At 42.0% G+C, this 19184-nt stretch overlaps 1 protein-coding gene across 1 annotated transcript in view; it reads right to left on the bottom strand.

Moving 5' to 3' along the window:
* The window catches only part of GABBR2 (gamma-aminobutyric acid type B receptor subunit 2), a 1106195-nt gene that overhangs the window by 913503 nt on the left and 173508 nt on the right, over positions 1–19184 (bottom strand). The window lies entirely within an intron of this gene.

Here is a 19184-nt window from a genome sequence, read left to right as displayed (position 1 = left end):
TTGATGCGGGTCAGCCGCGGGTGACGGCTGGGAGCAAGGCCGGGGGGGGGGGGGGGGGGGGATTTTGCTATGTCCTAAATTCCGTAGTTAGTAGGCAGTCTAGCCTGGGGGGCGGTCTGGAGTTAGACAGGACTTCCTCCTTTGCAGCGTGGGAGAGCTGGTTTTAATGCACTTCCTTTTGCGGGTCATTATGTATTTTCCATCATGTTTCTATTGTAATGTTGTTCCCTCCCCTCTCCCCTCCCTCTCCTCCCTTCCTTTCCTTTCTTTTGCCCCTTTCTCTCCCCCCCCCCCTCTCTCCTTTCCCCCCTTCCCCCCCCCCCCCCTCCCCTCCCCTTCTTCTTTTCGGTCGGGTCCTTGAGAGGGGAGGGTCGGGTATTGATAGGACGGGGATACAGGGGCCAGGTACCCAGTTTGGTGGATAGGGATAGGGGGTAACAAGTGCTCGGTAGTATGGGGTTTCCAAAAAAAAAAAAAAAAAAAAAAAAAAAAAAGAGAGGTGATGGGGTAAATAGTGACGAATAAAGAAAGGGGTTATATGGTGGATTGTGGAGGGGATGGTGGGGTTTTTGGGGAAGGGCAGGTTTAATGATATGTTGTGTTGCAGGGGTGACCAGGGGAGAGCTGAGAGTGGAGGCTCAGGACGCCTCTGGAAGAGGCACTACAACGCAGCAGGACCGGTTTACGGAGCCACCGCTTGAGCTCAACGCCAGTGGTGACTTTCCAGATGAAGAGGAGGATCCCTTGGAAGGCACTTCAGCAGGACCGGTAACGGCGAGTCAGGTAGGAGATCTGTCCGCCTTGGCGCAGATTTTACAGTTATTGTCTCCTCAACGGAGTGGAGGGGGGCAGGGAGCAGGGCTCAAAGGGGAAGGGACGGGGGGTAGGGGGGTTTCAGAAGGGAGAGAGGTTACGGCTATATCTACATTGCAGGCGCCAGTAGCAGGAGGTGGGACCGGGAGAAGAGACACGCGGCCGGACAGGACGGCGACCTCGGGAGTACGCAGGAGGTCTAGGTCGCCGCGGAGGAGGACAAGAGGAGGAGGATCACCAGCATCACCCACCTGGGCTCGGGTGGACAGGAGCCGCGACCGGAGCAGGTACGGCAGGGGGAGGTCACCTGCCCGAAGGGAAGCGGTACGGAGGAGGTTGGACGTGAGCAGAGGAAGGGAAGAAGTAGACAGGGACAGAGGCCGCGGGGAGGAAGCAAGGCCAGTACGCGAGGAGGGCGCAGGAACGGTGCAGAAGCCAGCAGGTGAGGTGGCTGGTGGGGCACCAAGTGTGAATGTGGCTGTGCCTGGTGAGAGGGAAGCTATGGTTTCAGGTTTGAGAGCTTTACTTGCGTCGTTTGAAAACCCGGGAAGGGGGACTTCGGTGGCGGCAGCGTGGACCACGCCAGGGCTTACCCCGGCTGTGGGGGGGGCCGCAAGTAGCGGCGGCAAGCTTGGAAACCCCTGCGAGCAATGGGGGAGAGGTGGTTAGGGGTGCCAGAAAGCGCATTACGGAGACCATGTCTCTGTTCGGTTGGCCCTTTAGGGATTCACTTAACCAGTGAATTGAGAGAAAAGATCGGAAAACGGGAATTTATAGAGATTTTCTCCCTGTTACCCCTGGAGCATGTTCTGGAGGTTAAGGAGGATGAGAAAGAAAAAGGGAAAAAGGAGGAGGAGGAGCGTAAGAAGCGTTGGCGTAAACTGCCAAAGACATTAATTGGTCGCGTGCCTTTCGCATCTTGGCGAGTGTCATATGCGAGAAGACCCCAGATCAGGGGGCTTCCTTGTTTTGTTATTACGACGAAATCTCCAGTGCATACGGGACCTACGGGGGAATGGCGTGGTGGCGGTACGACGAGGGCTTTAGGCAGCGGTTGGCGGTTCGGCCGGAGATGCGGTGGGACGACAGAGATATGAGCATTTGGCTCGAGATGATGACCCCCTTGAGGGGTGGACATTCCTTTCGGGGCTCTGGGCAAACGCCCGGGGGCGGGGTCCCTGGGGGGTCTGGACCTGCCCTTAGAAAAGGAGTATGTTTCCAGTTCAACGACGGGCAATGTAAGTTTGGGGCCTCGTGCAAATACAAGCACGAGTGTTCCGGTTGCGGGGGTGTGCACCCTTTCGCAAAATGCTTCAAGAAGGGTAAGCAAGGGTCCCGGTCGGGGGGATGTGGGTGCATCGGGCGCGGACGCCGGGTGAGGGTCGAAAAGATGGCCCCATGGTTAGAGGCTTACGCCAATAAGCGCGGTCGCGCGGTAGATGCGGAGCTACTACTTACGGGTTTTAGCTCGGGCTTTACGATTCCATTTAGAGGGAGCGGACGGAAGGGGTCCCGAACAATTTAAAGTCTGCTAGGGTACACCCGGGGGTACTAAGAGAGAAAATTGGGAAAGAAGTACGATTGGGCAGGATGGCGGGTCCATTTTTGGACCCCCCATTGCCGGACCTGAGGGTATCACCACTGGGGGTGGTTCCTAAAAAGGCCCCTGGGCAATTCCGCATGATCCACCACCTGTCGTACCCTAAGGGACTGTCGGTCAATGATGGTATTGATCCGGAATTGGTCGCGGGTGAAATATGCGTCGTTCGACAAGGCCGTGGGGTTAGTGAGAGCGGCGGGTAAAGGGGCTTTAATGGCGAAAGCAGACGTTGAGTCTGCTTTTCGGCTGCTCCCGGTGCACCCTCGGTGTCACCATCTGTTGGGATGCATGATGGACGGAGCCTTTTACGTGGATCTTTGCCTCCCGATGGGATGCTCAATTTCATGTTCCTATTTCGAGAGGTTCAGCTCCTTTGTAGAGTGGGTAGTGAAGCAAGCATCGGGGATTTCATCTATGGTGCATTACCTAGATGACTTCCTGTTTGTCGGTCCGGCCGATTCGGCGGACTGTGATCATTTGGTTCAGGTTTTTGGGCAGGTGGCGGGGGAATTTGGTATCCCTGTGGCCGCAGATAAGTCAGAAGGGCCTACGACGTCATTGAGTTTTTTGGGAATCCAAATGGATTCCATTAAGATGGAGTGCAGGTTACCGGAGGACAAGTTATCTGACCTCAAAATGGTGATCGGCGGGATGCTGGCAAGAACGAAAGCTACCCTAAGGGATTTTCAATCTTTATTGGGAAAGTTGAATTTTGCCTGCAGGATAATTCCCATTGGCCGAATATTTTGCAGACGTTTGTCATTGCTGACGGTTGGAGTTTCTGACCCAAGACACCATGTCAGGTTGACGAGAGAGGTCAAGGAGGACTTGAAGGTGTGGCGAACTTTCCTGGAGGAATTCAATGGGCAGGTGATCATGCAGGAAACAGGGCTGGGTCGGACGACCAGCTGTGTTTATTTACAGATGCAGCAGGAGCTCACGGTTTTGGGGCCTATTTGAACGGCCAGTGGTGTGCGGGCAGATGGCCCGAAGTATGGGCCGAATGGGGCCTGACCAGGAACTTAACTTTTTTGGAATTATTCCCGCTGGTCGTGGCCCTAAAAATTTGGCCGGAGCAGCTGGGCAACAAAAGGGTTTGTTTCCATTCGGACAACCAGGGAGTGGTATGGGCAATCAACCGGTTAACGGCGAACTCGCCGGCGGTGATACGGCTCCTGAGGGTGTTTGTTTTGGAGTGCCTGAGATGCAATATATCTTTCAGGGCGGTGCATGTCCCCGGGACGGTTTAACGTTATTGCTGACGCTTTGTCACGATTTCAGTGGGGACAGGTTCCGGGAAGTGGCCCCCAGAAGCGGAGCGGGACGGAATTGCATGTCCAGAGGACTTGTGGTACCTGGGTTGCCAGGAATGGTGAGGTTAATCAGAGGGGCATTGGCTCCTAACACATGGAGGGCTTACGCCCGAGTGTGGAAGCAGTGGGAGCGGGTGCTACTGGATGAGCAGTGCCAAGGATACAGGAGGAGTGATTTCCTGTTATGGATGAGCTGGGTAGGTTCCTGGGAGAGGGAAGGGCTATCGCCCTCTGAAGTTCGGAAGAGGATGGCAGCAATGGCTTTCCTTTTTCGATTGCTGGGTATTGAGGATCTTACAAAAAATTTTGTGACCAGAATGGCAGTCAGGGGGATGTGTAGGAGGGGATTCCGGACGGATGGTCGGAGGCCAATTACTTTTGCAATTTTGCAGGGGTTGGTGTCGGAGCTGGATAGGGTGTGTTCCTCAAGGTATGAGGTTCTGTTATTCAAAACTGCGTTTGTACTGGCTTTCTTTGGAGCGTTCAGGGTGTCGGAGCTGGTGGGAAAGAACCGTTGGGATGCGAGCGGAATGGGTAGGCAGGATGTAGCGGTGGCGGAAGGGGCAGTAGAGTTATGGGTCAGGAGGTCCAAGACGGACCAGGAGGGTAGAGGGACAGTAGTGGTTTTGCAGGCAATTGGCGGGGATTGTTGCCCAGTACGGGCGGTGCGAGAATACCTAGAGGTGGCCGGCTCTGGGGCAGGTCCGTTGCTGGTACATGCGGACAAGACGTCACTGTCGCGTTTCCAGTTTGTGGCAATAATGCGAAGGGTCTTGGGTTTGATGGGAATTGGGGGCTCGGAGTTTGGTTCGCATTCGTTCAGAAAAGGTGCCGCGACGGAGGCGGCTAATTTGGGGTTGTATGCTTCGGTGATTAGGAGGATTGGGAGATGGAGATCAGAGCGTTTTCGGGGGTATGTGAGACCGGGTTTGGTGTCCCAAAGGGGGGGGTACTGATAACTTTTAATTTGTTTTGCAGAGCCGGGGAAGTGTTGGATCGTAGGACATTCCTATGTGTACTGGGCGAGGAAGGCAGCGGCAGTGAAGCCAGATGGGACTCAGTTGGGCTTTGGCAGGGACCATGTTATCATCAGATGGTTCGGGATTCGGGGCATGAAATGGTCCCAAGTGGTGGGCACGGTGGTTGAGCACGCCAGGCTTTTCTCCCCCCCGAAAGTATTAGTGGTGCATTCAGGCGGAAATGACTTGGGATGTATGCCACAAAAAGAACTGATTGAGGACATCAAAAGAAGTTTCGATAGATTGTGTCAGCTGTTTCCAGGTATGGTCCTGGTTTGGTCGGAGATTGAGAGTAGGGTAGTTTGGAGATCGGCGTGGGATGCAAAAAAGCTGGAGGCTTCCAGGCGAAAGGTCAATAGGACTATATCTGGGTACGTAAAGGGGCTAGGGGGCGTTGGCTTACGCCACGTAGAGTTCGAAGGGGAGTCGGGTAAATGTTTTTACCTAAAGGATGGAGTGCACCTCAATGAAGTAGGGCTACATTTATTTAATTTTACTCTTCGGGAGGGAATAGAAAAGGCCTTAGCTTTGGTTGGCGGTACTCGCTAGGGAGCGAGTTGTGGCGGAAGTGCTTGCTAATTTCTGTTGAGGCTTACGCCTAATGGAATATGGTGGCAGTTATGGAGGTGTAAGCTAAGGAATGTGAGGAACGCCCAGCCCTGGAAGGGGTGGGGGCTTATAGGAAGATAAGAGCAAGCACTGAGGTGGATTGTAAATATTGTTGAAAGTTAAGTGAAATGTTAATTTATTGGTTTGTTTAATAAATAAGCTGCGGCCTTTTCTCTCCCAATCAGGTGTTGTGTGTTTATTGATCAAGTAACGAGTAGTGGGAAAATGTGGGGTCAAGAAAAGGCCCCGGATGACAGCATGGAAGAAGGGCACCTGTGACCCCACTTCACCCCCAGGAGTGGATTATTCCAGAGGGGTGGGGTTGGGGAACTGTTATAAGTCCCAGCACTGGAAGTGAGGTCACAGGTGCCTTTCTGGAGCAGCACGGTAGGAGGTGTGTCCCGCCCTCCCTCCCTGAATGGTGAATTAAGTGATGTCGCAGCGCAGGCGGAAGTGCTTGCTAATTTCTGTTGAGGCTTACGCCTAATGGAATATGGTGGCAGTTATGGAGGTGTAAGCTAAGGAATGTGAGGAACGCCCAGCCCTGGAAGGGGTGGGGGCTTATAGGAAGATAAGAGCAAGCACTGAGGTGGATTGTAAATATTGTTGAAAGTTAAGTGAAATGTTAATTTATTGGTTTGTTTAATAAATAAGCTGCGGCCTTTTCTCTCCCAATCAGGTGTTGTGTGTTTATTGATCAAGTAACGAGTAGTGGGAAAATGTGGGGTCATGAGGTTACAAGTAAAGACCCTCTTCAAAACAAAAATTTGCTTAGGAAACTAAAGTAAAATGAGAAAGGGAGAAATCTAAGTTTTCCAGTAGTGTGCAGACTATATATTTCTATGTAAATATTGTTAAACAGATTAGCTAAAACACAGAGGGTAGGCACGGACTGAGTAAAGGGTAAACAAAGCATTTGCCTGGTGGGCCGGAGCCAGTTGTGGGCTGGGGCCTGTTGGCTTAGCCCTGCCTAGTCACCTGCATTAGGATTTGTGCATAAAGCAGGGCCAGCACTGCTCTGCCTCTTACTTCCTTACTGTGTCTGTGAACTAGGCCAGGGCCGGTCCCGCCCCACTCAGGTGCCTGTTATTTTTTTTTAATTTTTATTAAATAAAGTTTTTTATTGAGGTTTTCAACAGGTACAATAATATGCTCATGTACATCAAAGTAGGAATGACAGTTTGCCAAGTATTCTCATGTGGAGACAATAACAATATTTAACATTGAAAAGTGTAGAATAGCAAAAATATTATAGTACAATATAAAGGTAGATCCCCTTTTTATAACAAGTGTGGTTTCCTTCAATAACAGGTGGGGCCAGGTGTCTGTTATTTTGAGTATCTGTTACTACACAAGCTGATGAGCAATAAGCATTTATTTTTTATTTAAATGTAAGCTTCAAAAGTTCTGTTTTTATTGCATTTCAATATTTTACTATTTAATTACTATCAATTTACAAAATACATTGACAAAAGGATGTTACAAACAAATTAAGTTTACAAATTAAATATTTTTGTAAATTAAACTAGTATATTATAATGATCAGTTTTGGGGTACAATTAAATAACAAAAGGGGATGGAAGTGGGCTGCTTATCCTTAAAATGCAAGGCCCTATTTTTAGTCCTTGTCCGACTCTGACAGAGGGGATTTAATACATTTTGAAAACTTAGAATACAGGCTTTGCTTTTTGACCTCTCTAGAGGGTGTTGAAAAAAGGACAATCTTACAATAAATGATCAATGAGGTTTCACAGAACTATTGAAAAGTGAAAAGTACAGGTTGTGAGACACAACACTTGTGTTTCTATGTATAACAAGGTTAGTTGCGTTCACTGTTCAGATTATGGAAGGCTGAATATTTCGCAACATTCAAAATTTAAAACAAATGTTTATACATTTGTCCGTTCTAATTAAAATTTAAAAATGTTTATCAAGCATTCCAACATTATAATTTCAAATATTGGTTTTCAAATTTTAATTAACATTCTGTAATATTCTGTTAGCTATAACATTCAATTTCCAATTTATGCAATTGGAAATTACTACATGTATGCAATTTAAAAAAAAAAAATCAATATTTGATTTTGAATGTTCATAGAATATCGAATAAAGACATTCGAAAATTCAAATGTGTATATTTGAACTATTATGAACATCCGAAATTGAAAGCAACATTCAAATTCGAAAGCAACGTTTGATTTAAAAGCAAAATTCGAAATCAAAAGCAACATTTGAAAATTGAAAATAAAATTAGATTTTTAAATTTTAGAAGAAATTTTGTTCTTATTGATATTAAATTGTGTAAAATATATATACAAATGAGTATTCATTCTAACATTCGAATTTCGATTTAGCCACATTTTTCCAGTCATAATTTAGATGTCATTAAAGGGACACTAAACCCAAATTTTTTCTTTCATGATTCAGATAGAGCATGCAATTTTAACCAACTTTATCATTTACTCCTATTATCAATTTTTCTTCGTTCTCTTGCTATTTTTATTTGAAAAAGAAGGCATCTAAGCTATTTGTTTGGTTCAGACCCTGGAAAGCACTTGTTCATTGGTGGATGAATTTATCCACCAATCAGCAAGAACAACCCAGGTTGTTCACCAAAAATGGGCCGGCATGTAAACTTACATTCTTGCATTTCAAATAAAGATACCAAGAGAATGAAGAAAATTTGATAATAGGAGTAAATTAGAAAGTTGCTTAAAATTGCATGCTCTATCGGAATCACAAAAGAAAAAAATTGGGTTCAGTGTCCCTTTAAGGCACCAGTCTGGAGTTTTAACATTAATATCAAGACTGATGCCAATAAGGTTGTTTATTTTTCGGACAAATCTCTAAATAAAAATTGTAGTGATGCAAGGTTTGACAAATATATTCTATTTTAAGGAATTCAATTGATTCATACTTTGATCAATATGGCCCTTTTTCTAAATATGGTTCTAAAACCATTTAAATACAAAGGGCTAGATTACAAGTGAGGCTCTATCTTAATGTGCGCCCATAAAGGGGCAAATTTGCCTGTTTTTCGGCGCACGTTAAATAATCAGCCATTATAAGTGGCTGGTTAATCTGACCACAAGCTCGCGTTTTCACATTGTGCTAAGCACAATTAACCAGAGGTCAGACCTCTGGTTAAAAAGAAAAAATTGCCCCCAAAATAAAGATGTCGGTACAGTACTATAATATAAATGTATGAGCAATTTTATTAAAAAAAAAAAAAACTGCACAAAGAGGTTAAAGTTCCTTTAATTGGAGCTCATTGAGGACTGTGTTTTCTCTATAAATATATATGTATGTGCTTATATACATATATATTTATGTGTTTATATGTGTATATACACATATAAATACATAAATATATATGTATATAAGCATATACATATATATTTATTAATTGCTGCCCGGTTCATCTCCTGTGCTGCGCTAAGTGGTCTGCTGTGGCTCCCAGCATGTAAACGAGGCTTGGCTTTCAGCAATGCAAACACAAGGTTTGCGTTCCCATTGCGCCACACATGTAATACCAGCGCACATTTAATTGCATTAGTATTACTGAGTGGATCGCAAATATTGTATTCGCTTAAAGGGACAGTCAAGACCAAAATAAACTTTCATTATTAAAATAGGGACTGTCATTTTAAACAACTTTCCAATTTACTTTTATCACCAGTTTTGTATTATTATCTTGGTATTCTTAGTTGAAAGCTAAACGTAAGAAATTGATATGAAATTTCTTAGACTTTGAAGGCCGCCTCTAATTGAACAGTTTTTCACCACTAGAGGGCATTAGTTCATGTGTTTCATATAAATAAAATTGAGCTCACGCATGTGAAGTTACCTAGGAGTTACTGATTGGCTAAAATGCAAGTCTGTCAAAAGAACTGAAATTAGTGGGCAGTCTGCAGAGGCATAGATAGAAGGTAATTACGGAGGTAAAAGTGTATTATTATAACTGTGTTGGTTATGCAAAACTGGGGAATGGGTAATAAAGGGATTATCTATCTTTTTAAACAACAAAAATTCTGGTGTTGACTGTCCCTTTAAACACAATATTGAGCTCCACTCATAATCTAGCCTAAAATGTTTTATTGAGTACAAATTCATTATGGCTTACTGTTAAAAAATGGTTCCATTAAAAAACATCTCTTTTCTAAAATATAATGTATTGTTCACTGTGTTTATAAAGTATGGGAGTATGTAAAAGGGTTAATTGAGCAGAAATGACAAACAGCAGATGCATAGCCTTGGAGTACTTTATGTAAGCAGTGCATTCTGTTGCAAGCTGGGCTATAATAAAGCTGTATTATTTTCTCTTTGTATATCATTTATAATTACTGTTTATTGAAATTGTAATCATTTTACATTTAAATCTGGAAAACCTCCAAATATACACATGATAATTCAGATGATTTCCTCTCAGATTTATATTAGGGCAAGCGCTATTTATTCTTCACACTACACGCAGATTAATTGAATGTGTTCCTGCTGAGGATATGTAATACGTTTTAAGGTGTGCATGGAACAAATCGCAATCTAAATGTTCAGTACATTCATGCTGTAGCTATGTATTATTCATATATCTTTTATTTATTTTTTTCACATTATGAAATAGAATTCCTTCTAATTAGTATGTGTTTTTCATTGTAAAAAGCTTAAATACACTTCTTTAAAACTGGATTTGTTGCAAAAAATAATAATAAAGAAATACAAACAAAACACAATGTTGGTTTATATTCAGTCTAATAAAATAAAATTTGTATTAGAATAAAATACATGTAGACCTTTATTTCACAGTGGCCAGGATAGGGGTATTATTCAATAATTTACAACTGATATATATATTGATTTATGAAGGGAGGCTTTACTTGAAGTTAATAATAAGACATCTCAGGTGATCTATTGTGCTCCAGGATTATTTGAGAAGAAAAAAACGATGAAAAGCTTTTCTTTATCTAGTAAACATGCACAGCTGTTATATTACATGAAGATACATATGTGATTTTTTTTAAAGGAATAACAATTGAGAACAAATTGGATTACTTTTTAACAGTATTAAATGTTATATTACATTCCAGATAATTTAAAAGTAATATCTTGAATTGATGCATGGAGAAAGTAAACAGAGCAAATTTAGTTGCTTCTGCTTTGCACCTATATTGTATTTTAAAGGACCATTAACCCCTTAACGACCAGCTATGTACCCTGTATGCCGTTGGTCTTTTAACTCCTTAAGGACCAGACCATTTTTCAATTTCTTACCCTTAAAGTGAAGGTAAACTTTAATGAACGAAAGCCCGCTTTTTTAAAATACTATTAAAAACAGGGGCATTTTTATTCATCAAAGTTTAGAAAGCAGCCGTTTTGATTAAAAACTTACCTTTGGTTTTTTTCACAGCAAGAGCAGCTTCCCCCACCCTGAGATCCTCTCTTCACACATCATCAATGACTAATCCAGCTTCCTCCAATCACGGCATGGCCTCAGGCAATAACTACCCTGGGGGTAAAAGCCTTGATTGGAGGAAACTGGATTAGTCATTGATGACGTGTGAAGAGAGGATCTCCGGGTGGGGGAAGCGGCTCTGGCTGTGAAAAAAACAAAGGTAAGTTTTTAATCAAAACGGCTGCTTTCTAAACTTTGATGAATGAAAGTGCCCCTGTTTTTAATAGTATTTTTAAAAAACGGGCTTTCATTCATCAAAGTGTACCTTCACTTTAAGGACCAGGGCTATTTTTACATTTCTGTGGTGTTTAGCTGTAATTTTCCTCTTACTCAATGACTGCACCCACACATATTATATACAGTTTTAATCGCCATTAAATGGACTTTATAAAGATACCATTATTTTCATCATATCTTATAATTTACTATAAAAAATTATAAAATATAATAAAAAAAATGAAAAAACCGCACACTTTTTGTAACTTTGACCCCCAAAATCTGTTACACATCTACAACCACCAAAAACACCCATGCGAAATAGTTTCTAAATTTTGTCCTGAGTTTAGAAATACCCAATGTTTACATGTTCTTTGCTTTTTTGCAAGTATAGGGCAATAAGTACAAGTAGCACTTTGCTATTTCCAAACCATTTTTTTTTTCAAAATAAGCGATAGTTACATTGTAACACTGATATTTGTCAGGATTTTCTGAATATCCCTTCACATGTATATATTTATTTTTAGTAGACAACCCAAAGTATTGATCTAGGCCCATTTTGGTATATTTCATGCCACCATTTTACCGCCAAATGCGATCAAATAAAAAATATTGTTAACTTTTTCACTAACTTTTTCACAAACTTTTTTTCTCTCACTGAACTTATTTACAAACAGATTGTGCTATTATGGCAAAACTGGTTGTAAATGCTTCTCTGGGATCCCCTTTTTTCAGAAATAGCAGACATTTATGGCTTTGGCCTTACTTTTTGGCAATTAGAAGGCCTCTAAATGCCACTGCGCACCACACTTGTATTATGTCCAGCAGTGAAGGGGTTAATTAGGTAGCTTGTATTGAGCTTGTATGGTTAATTTAATAATAATAACTTTAGTGTAGTGTAGTAGACAACTTAAAGTATTGATCTAGGCCCATTTTGGTATATTTCATGCCACTATATTACCGCCAAATGTGATCAAATAAAAAAAATCGTTAACTTTTTCACAAACTTTAGGTTTCTCACTGAAATTATTTACAAACAGCTTGTGCAATTATGGCACAAATGGTTGTAAATGCTTCTCTAGGAACCCCTTTGTTCAGAAATAGCAGACATATATGGCTTTGGCATTGATTTTTGGTAATTAGAAGGCCGCTAATTGCCGCTGCGCACCACACTTGTATTATGCCCAGCAGTGAAGGGGTTAATTAGTTAGCTTGTTGGGTTAATTTTAGCTTTAGTGTAGAGATCAGCCTTCCACCTGACACATCCCACTCCCTGAGCCCTCCCTGACCCCTCTCAAACAGCTCTCTTCCCTCCCCCACCTCACAATTGTCACCGCCATCTTAAGTACTGACAGTATAAAAATAAAGGTTTGTTTTTTACATGTTTTTAGATATTTTTATAAAGTGTAGGATCCCCCATTACCCCCAACCTCCCTGATCCCCCCCCAAACAGCTTTCTAAGCCTCCCCCCTCAACCTATTGGCCTCCAGGTCTGACAGCTGTCTGCCAGTACCCAGTTTGCTTACAAATTTGCCCTTTTTTTGTAAAAAAATATAATTCCTTATTTTCTGTAGTGTAGCTTTCCCCCCTCAATACCCTACCCCCTCCCCGATTCCTTTCCAAAAATGTTTTTCCCCTCCCTCTCCATTTCCCCTTTCCCTCCTTCGGCTGCAATTATGGCACAAATGGTTGTAAATGCTTCTCTGGGAACCCCTTTGTTCAGAAATAGCAGACATATATGGCTTTGGAATTAATTTTTGGTCATTAGAAGGCTGCTAATTGCTGCTGCGCACCACACTTGTATTATGCACAGCAGTGAAGGGGTTAATTAGGTAGCTTGTTGGGTTAATTTTAGCTTTAGTGTAGAGATCAGCCTCGCACCTGACACATCCCACTCCCTGATCCCTCCCTGACCGCTCTCAAACAGCTCTCTTCCCTCCCCCACCTCACTATTGTCATTGCCATCTTAAGTACTGGCAGAAAGTCTGCCAGTATAAAAATAAAGTTTTTTTTTGTTTTTTGTTTTTTTACATTTTTTTAAGATATTTTTTATTAAGTGTAGGATCCCCCATTACCCCCCAACCTCCCTGATACCCCCAAACAGCTCTCTAAGCCTCCCTCCTCAACCTATTGGCCGCCATCTTAGGTACTGGCAGCTGTCTGCCAGTACCCAGTTTGCATAAAATTTGCCCTTTTTTTTGCAAAAAATATATTTCCTTATTTTAGTGTAGTATAGCTTCCCCCCTCAATACCCTACCCCCCTCCCCCTCTTGGATCCCTTTCCAAAAATGTTTTTACCCTCCCTCTCCCTTTTCCCTCCTTCGGCTGCATTATTTGATTACCGTGCGTGAGCTTCCGTTGATGCTCACTGACATAATCCGGAACACGCACTGGCGATGGGCCACCCACCCGCCTCCCTGCTATTGCTCCCACCCACCAACGATCGGACCACCGCTGTCCAAAGCAGTGGCCCTCTCTGCATCGGTAACTCTGCAAATCTATTTCTGCAGTGCCCCATGCAGAAATAGTGCGATCTTGCAATTTTGAGTGAGATCGCGGCAGAGAGAAGCCCAGGACTGCAGCGACGTACAGGGTACGAAGCTGATCATTAAAGGGGTTAATAGGGCTTGTGTTTTTGATAGCGGGGCTTTCAGCGCCAGTAGCGAGACTGCACTATAACAGGAGGTCTGCAGGAAAGAGGGAGGTTTTAAAAACGCAGTCTTGTCGATGGCTGCGAGACATGCTATTATGGGCCGAAAAAAAATTAAAAAACCCATTAGAAACTGCGACATACAGAGTATGTTGTGGTTGTTAAGGGGTTAAATAGTGCATTTTCAAATTAGCAATAGATATTTTATTCTGATAAATTTGATAGTTTCCTTTGATTTCTATCCACTTTATCATATGACAGACATCAGCCAGTCACTCAGTCAAGACTCAGATAAATATATACCATAAATAAAAAAACAAATAGTATGTGAGTACGGTCATAAGTATAAGTTGCTTATTTATTTGTTATCACAGAACTTCACTATTTTGCCTTTTTTATTTTGAGGTTATCTGCTAATCAAAATGTGAAGATCTGGGGGGGCGGAGTTGACTGCCGAGCTGAGTGGATGCAGCTAGAAGGAGCTCCTGAGAAAAATATGGTTTAAATCCATTATTAGCTTATTGGAGACTTATTATTTGGGGTGTTTTTGCCAATGAGCTACAGAGTTCATATACCCTAAGTCAATAGCTTTCAAGAGGCAGAGAAAAAAAAGGAAAATAATATTTTAAGAAACTGCTTTATTGAACTGCCGCTGCAGACTGAGGCGCCATCTTAGAGGAGCGTGTCTTGCTGTCCGACATGGCGACCCAGGAGAGCCTCCTTTTGCAGGTGCAGACACTGTTTGCTGAGTTTGAGTGCCGGATCCATCGCAGATTTGACCGGCTCATGGAGATCATGGGCATAGAGGAGGACCGGGCTGAGCCAACTAGAGATGAAGACGCTATTCCCGGGCTCCAACACAGTGGCCTGTATGGCGGTGAAGACTGCGCTCCCAGCGAGGCCAATGAAACAGAGGGTTGTGAGCCTTTCATGGAGGAGACAGCAGGAGGAGGACAGAAATATGTTACCAGCGAGACGCGGTATAGGATTGACACCGGTGCCGGGAGGGACCCTCCGCCCAGCCCCTGCACGTCAGAGACAATAATGGGCCTTCTAACAGCCACCTTCCTGCTTGCCGAGCCAGACCCCGCATCGCACGGGGAAGAAACATTGGCGGCTCAGGTTGTCCAACTACAAATACATTATGGCCATTTGCAGATGGCAGCAGACGCTACAGCACAATGCAGTGCTCACGCATCACCTAACAAGTTGCGATCCGTTCCTGGACCGATGCGGTCAATTAGAGCAGGGGTTGGATAGAGGGATATACGGAACAAGGAGACTCTGGGCGAGCTGCGCCCACCTGGAGCGTCTAACATCTTGTGAATCCTCTCTGCTCTCCTACCCGGTAACTTAACAAGACTGATGCTGTCTCTTCTCCTTACTCCTGTGTGCATAAAAGTAAACACTCTTGTATGGATGGGCTCACACTATGGAAGATCAGTGAGCAATTGTACTCTGCTTACTAATTCTGGACATGGTACTCCTTTTTCCTTTTTTTGCCCCTGTGTGCACAAATATATACACTCTTATTTGGTTAAACTCACAACATAGACGTTAAGTAAACATGCATACTCCATCTATCCTCTGGCACAGTGTGGGGTATATTTTTTTTTCTGTTCCCTTCATGTTTATTGTGCGATTGTTATAAGATGTGCATTTTAGTTATAACCATTGTAAATATGTTGAGAATAGCTTAGGCACTCGCTCTGAACTAAGGGGTCTTGAAAGGGGCTGCTGACGGATAAACTTATGAGGCTACAGCTTCCAGTAATGATGTAGCCCTACTGCTAGGTGACTGGTGTTATGGCTGATTGCTAAATAGCGCCATTGCATTATATATACTGTTCTCATGCTGTTTGTCTGTGGGGCAATGGACTTCTAATTGATATGTGCTATTCAGAGATTTGATATCGCTCATTGCTTCCCATCTTATATGAATGTTAATGCTAGCCTGTCATGCACTGCTACTGTTTTAGCCCTATGTCCCTAGTAGTAAACTTAGAGGATTTTACCCACACTATAGAGCCCTATATCAGATACCAACTTAATATTGCCACTTATTTTTCCCTTGTATTTATTTCTTCTATAAGTTTAAATATGTAGTACGTGAGAACTGGTTGTATCAGAAGCCTCTTTATTATTCTTTCATTAATGTTTAGTTGCTCAGTATGTAAACCAGAAATTATATGATTGTAGTCACTCCCCCACCCCACATATGTGGGGTAAGGGATAATTAATTTATCCTAAATATTTCCTTTTGGCAGAGTTGAGTAGTCTCTGCCCTGTCCGTAGAGCCTTTGCCAAAGCTTGTTCCAATAGTAGTGAAAAAATGGCTCTCCGGATCCTATTAACGATAGTTTTATTACGACATCTCTTGCGTGTCCAACTGCCTGCAGTTTGTCACCCCTAATAAACTTGGGATTATTCTTAACTTAATATACATTTCTACTGTAACTCTAGTGCTGATGTTGGGATGCCTGAGGTCCAAAGAGATTTAGGTCAGGCAACTACATATGTCTTTCATGCGCTTTAGAGAGTCTCCCCCTGGGGGAAGCCTTGACTAATGTGGATGGTAAGGTGGTCTTTATGGGAAAATAAATAATAAATACTGGTTAACTCGACCCTACTATAAATTTGCAGCCTGTAGAAGACCTGGTAGCTCCCTCGCCAACAAGCCCTAGCCAAGCTTACCAAGATTTTTTAACCTTTAAAGAATAACTGGCAGTTGAATCAATGATTGCCCCTGGGCTTATATGTTCATTCCCCCGCCCTCAGGGGACTCCTGACTCTTACAAGCCGGGTTGCCCTATATACCATTGGGAAAAAATGTGAAAGGAAAAAAAAAAAATAAAAAAAAAAAATAATAATAACCCTCAGCACTGGTAACCTTTTATACTTTTTCTATCTCTTCTTGTAATGATGTAGATTGTATGTTAGCTACAGTTTTCCATATTAGTACTCGGACTACTCTATGAAGCATTCTATACAGACTTGTTTTGATGCAGTGTTTTTTTTTTGTTTTTTTTTCTCTAATGTATTTCCAGAGTGTCATGCTTATTCTCATGATTTCCTTCAATGTTAATTTAAGTTTCTATGTCTTCAGATGTGTTCTGGTTTTCAGATCCCTCAGTGGGATCTTTATATCATCGATGACACTAGAGAGTTTACATGTTAAAATGAGAGGCATTGATGAGGGGTAATGTTCTGTCCTAGCGAAGCCCTTACTAATTGTTAAGCTGTTGTCTGTGACTGTATAGCTGTGTTATTCCTTGTGAGATATTGCCCTTCATTTTTCATATGTTGTATCTGTTTTCTTCGCCTCAATAAAAATATAAATATTAAAAAAAAAAAGGATGTCACTTATTAAAAGTAAAAAAAAAAAAAAAAAAAAAAAAAAAAAAAAAAGTGAAGATCTGAAGAATTAAAGATACAGTCAAGTCCAAAATAAATTTTCATGATTCAAATAGGGCATGTAATTTTAAACAACTTTTTTACTTTTATCACCAATTGTGCTTTGTTCTCTTGGTATTCTTAGTTGAAAGCTAAACCTAGGTAGGTTAATATGCTAATTTCTTAGACCTTGAAGGCCGCCTCTTATGTGAATGAATTTTGAAAGTTTTTCACCACTAGAGGGCGTTAGTTCATGTGTGTCATATAGAAAACAATGAGCTCACGCACATAAGTTACCTAGGAGTCAGCACTGATTGGCTAAAATGCCAGTCTGTCAAAAGAACTGACATAAAGGGCTAGTTTGCAGAGGCTTAGATACAAGGTAATCCCAGAGGTAAAAAGTATATTAATATAACAGTGTTGGTTATGCAAAACTGGGGAATGGATAATAAAGGGATTTTCTATCTTTTTAAACAACAAAAATTTTAGTGTTGACTGTCCCTTTAAATACATCCCAAGGACTATATCATTACTTACATTTTGTCACAATATTATAGTGCACAGTGTTAAAAAATACAAAGCAAAAAACAAAATATAATGTATATGTAATAGTATTTGCACAATGTTATAAGTGATAACAGTTTATTGCTATATATACCATAAATGCATGAAAATGCTCAGTAGGAGCTGCTGCCTCACAAAGTCTCCGCATAGGATGATTGTGCATAAATTGATAATGGAAGTAAATTTTATTTTTTTTCTTAATTTTAATTTCAATTTTTTTTTATTTTGATAAATATGTACACTGTGCGCATGCATTTGATACTGTTACAGAATTGTAAAAATTTACTACTGTGATGTCTGCACGCACGCAGCGCAAATAGCATGTAATGAAGCATAAAGATTAAATACAGAGAAATAACATATAAAACAAACAAAACACACTGTATAACCTGCCCCGAGATCCTGGTCATATATCACTAAGAGTGATCTGTCTTCCGTCAGTCCCGACTTCTAGGTGTTAAAGATAAACAGTATGGCCTTTCAATGTGTTGCCTCCCAGATCCTTAAATTTCTTTTCACCTTCAAGAATGACCAACTCCATTCCCCCCACCAATGCACCAGAACAACTATCTATACCCTCTATATGTGTTAGGTGTTATGGCGTGCAAGTGTTAAACTTATCTCTCAAATATTCCTCCCAGACTATCTTAATTTGTAGGTATCTGTCCAACTTATGCTGTTTGAGATAATGGTACTCCTCTAATGAAATAGAGTGGTTGCATTCTTGTACCCATTGTGCTATAGTCGGTACCACAGAGCTTTTCTAATTCTTGGCTATCATTAACTTTAAACTATTGCTAGCAATATTAAACAGTTTGCTCTGCTCTACTGTAAATTTTTTGGGAAGAATGTGGAATAACCAGAGGGTTGGATCTAACGGCAGGATTCTATCTAATAATTTTGATGTTTCCTTTGCAATATTTTCCCACACTGGGATTATATTAGGGCACAGCCACCAGATATGTGCCATGTGGCCAATATAGTTTTGACATCTCCAGCAGACGTCAGAAGCATTACTAAATAATTTCTTACTACGCGATGGAGTAAGATACCATCTATGTAGTATTTTCATATTTAATTTGAGATATTTACTAGATGTTGCTAATTTCTTGATGGCCTTGAATATTTTGAAAGCGTCAATGTGTGAGAATTGCACTCCTAACTCCTCCCCCCACTTATTAATGAAGTGAGGTGTATGGCCTGGTGCAAACTGTTTCAGTAGTGCATAAATAATGGATAGCGCATGTCTTGTAGGCATTGTTTTATGGCATAAGGACTCAAAGGTTGTCAGGGGTCTCAACATGTTTCCCTTATGTGGATGACCTGATAAATAATTGTAACATTGCATATAAAAAAACAGTTTCTGAAACAATTGAAACCCTTCTCAATTAATGCAGCCCTATCATGTAACTGAGATTCGTTCCCTAGATGACATATCATCAACACCCTATCTGGATGTGTGTCACATTTTATCCTAGCCAAAAGACCTGGACGGAATTCCTTGTTTGAAATAAAAGAGGTGAGGGGGGAATATGTAGAAGAAATATTAGGGAATTCC

This window comes from Bombina bombina, chromosome 5 (assembly GCF_027579735.1).
Source record: "Bombina bombina isolate aBomBom1 chromosome 5, aBomBom1.pri, whole genome shotgun sequence".
Taxonomy (NCBI): domain Eukaryota; kingdom Metazoa; phylum Chordata; class Amphibia; order Anura; family Bombinatoridae; genus Bombina; species Bombina bombina.
This window is presented reverse-complemented; position numbering and strand designations above follow the sequence as displayed.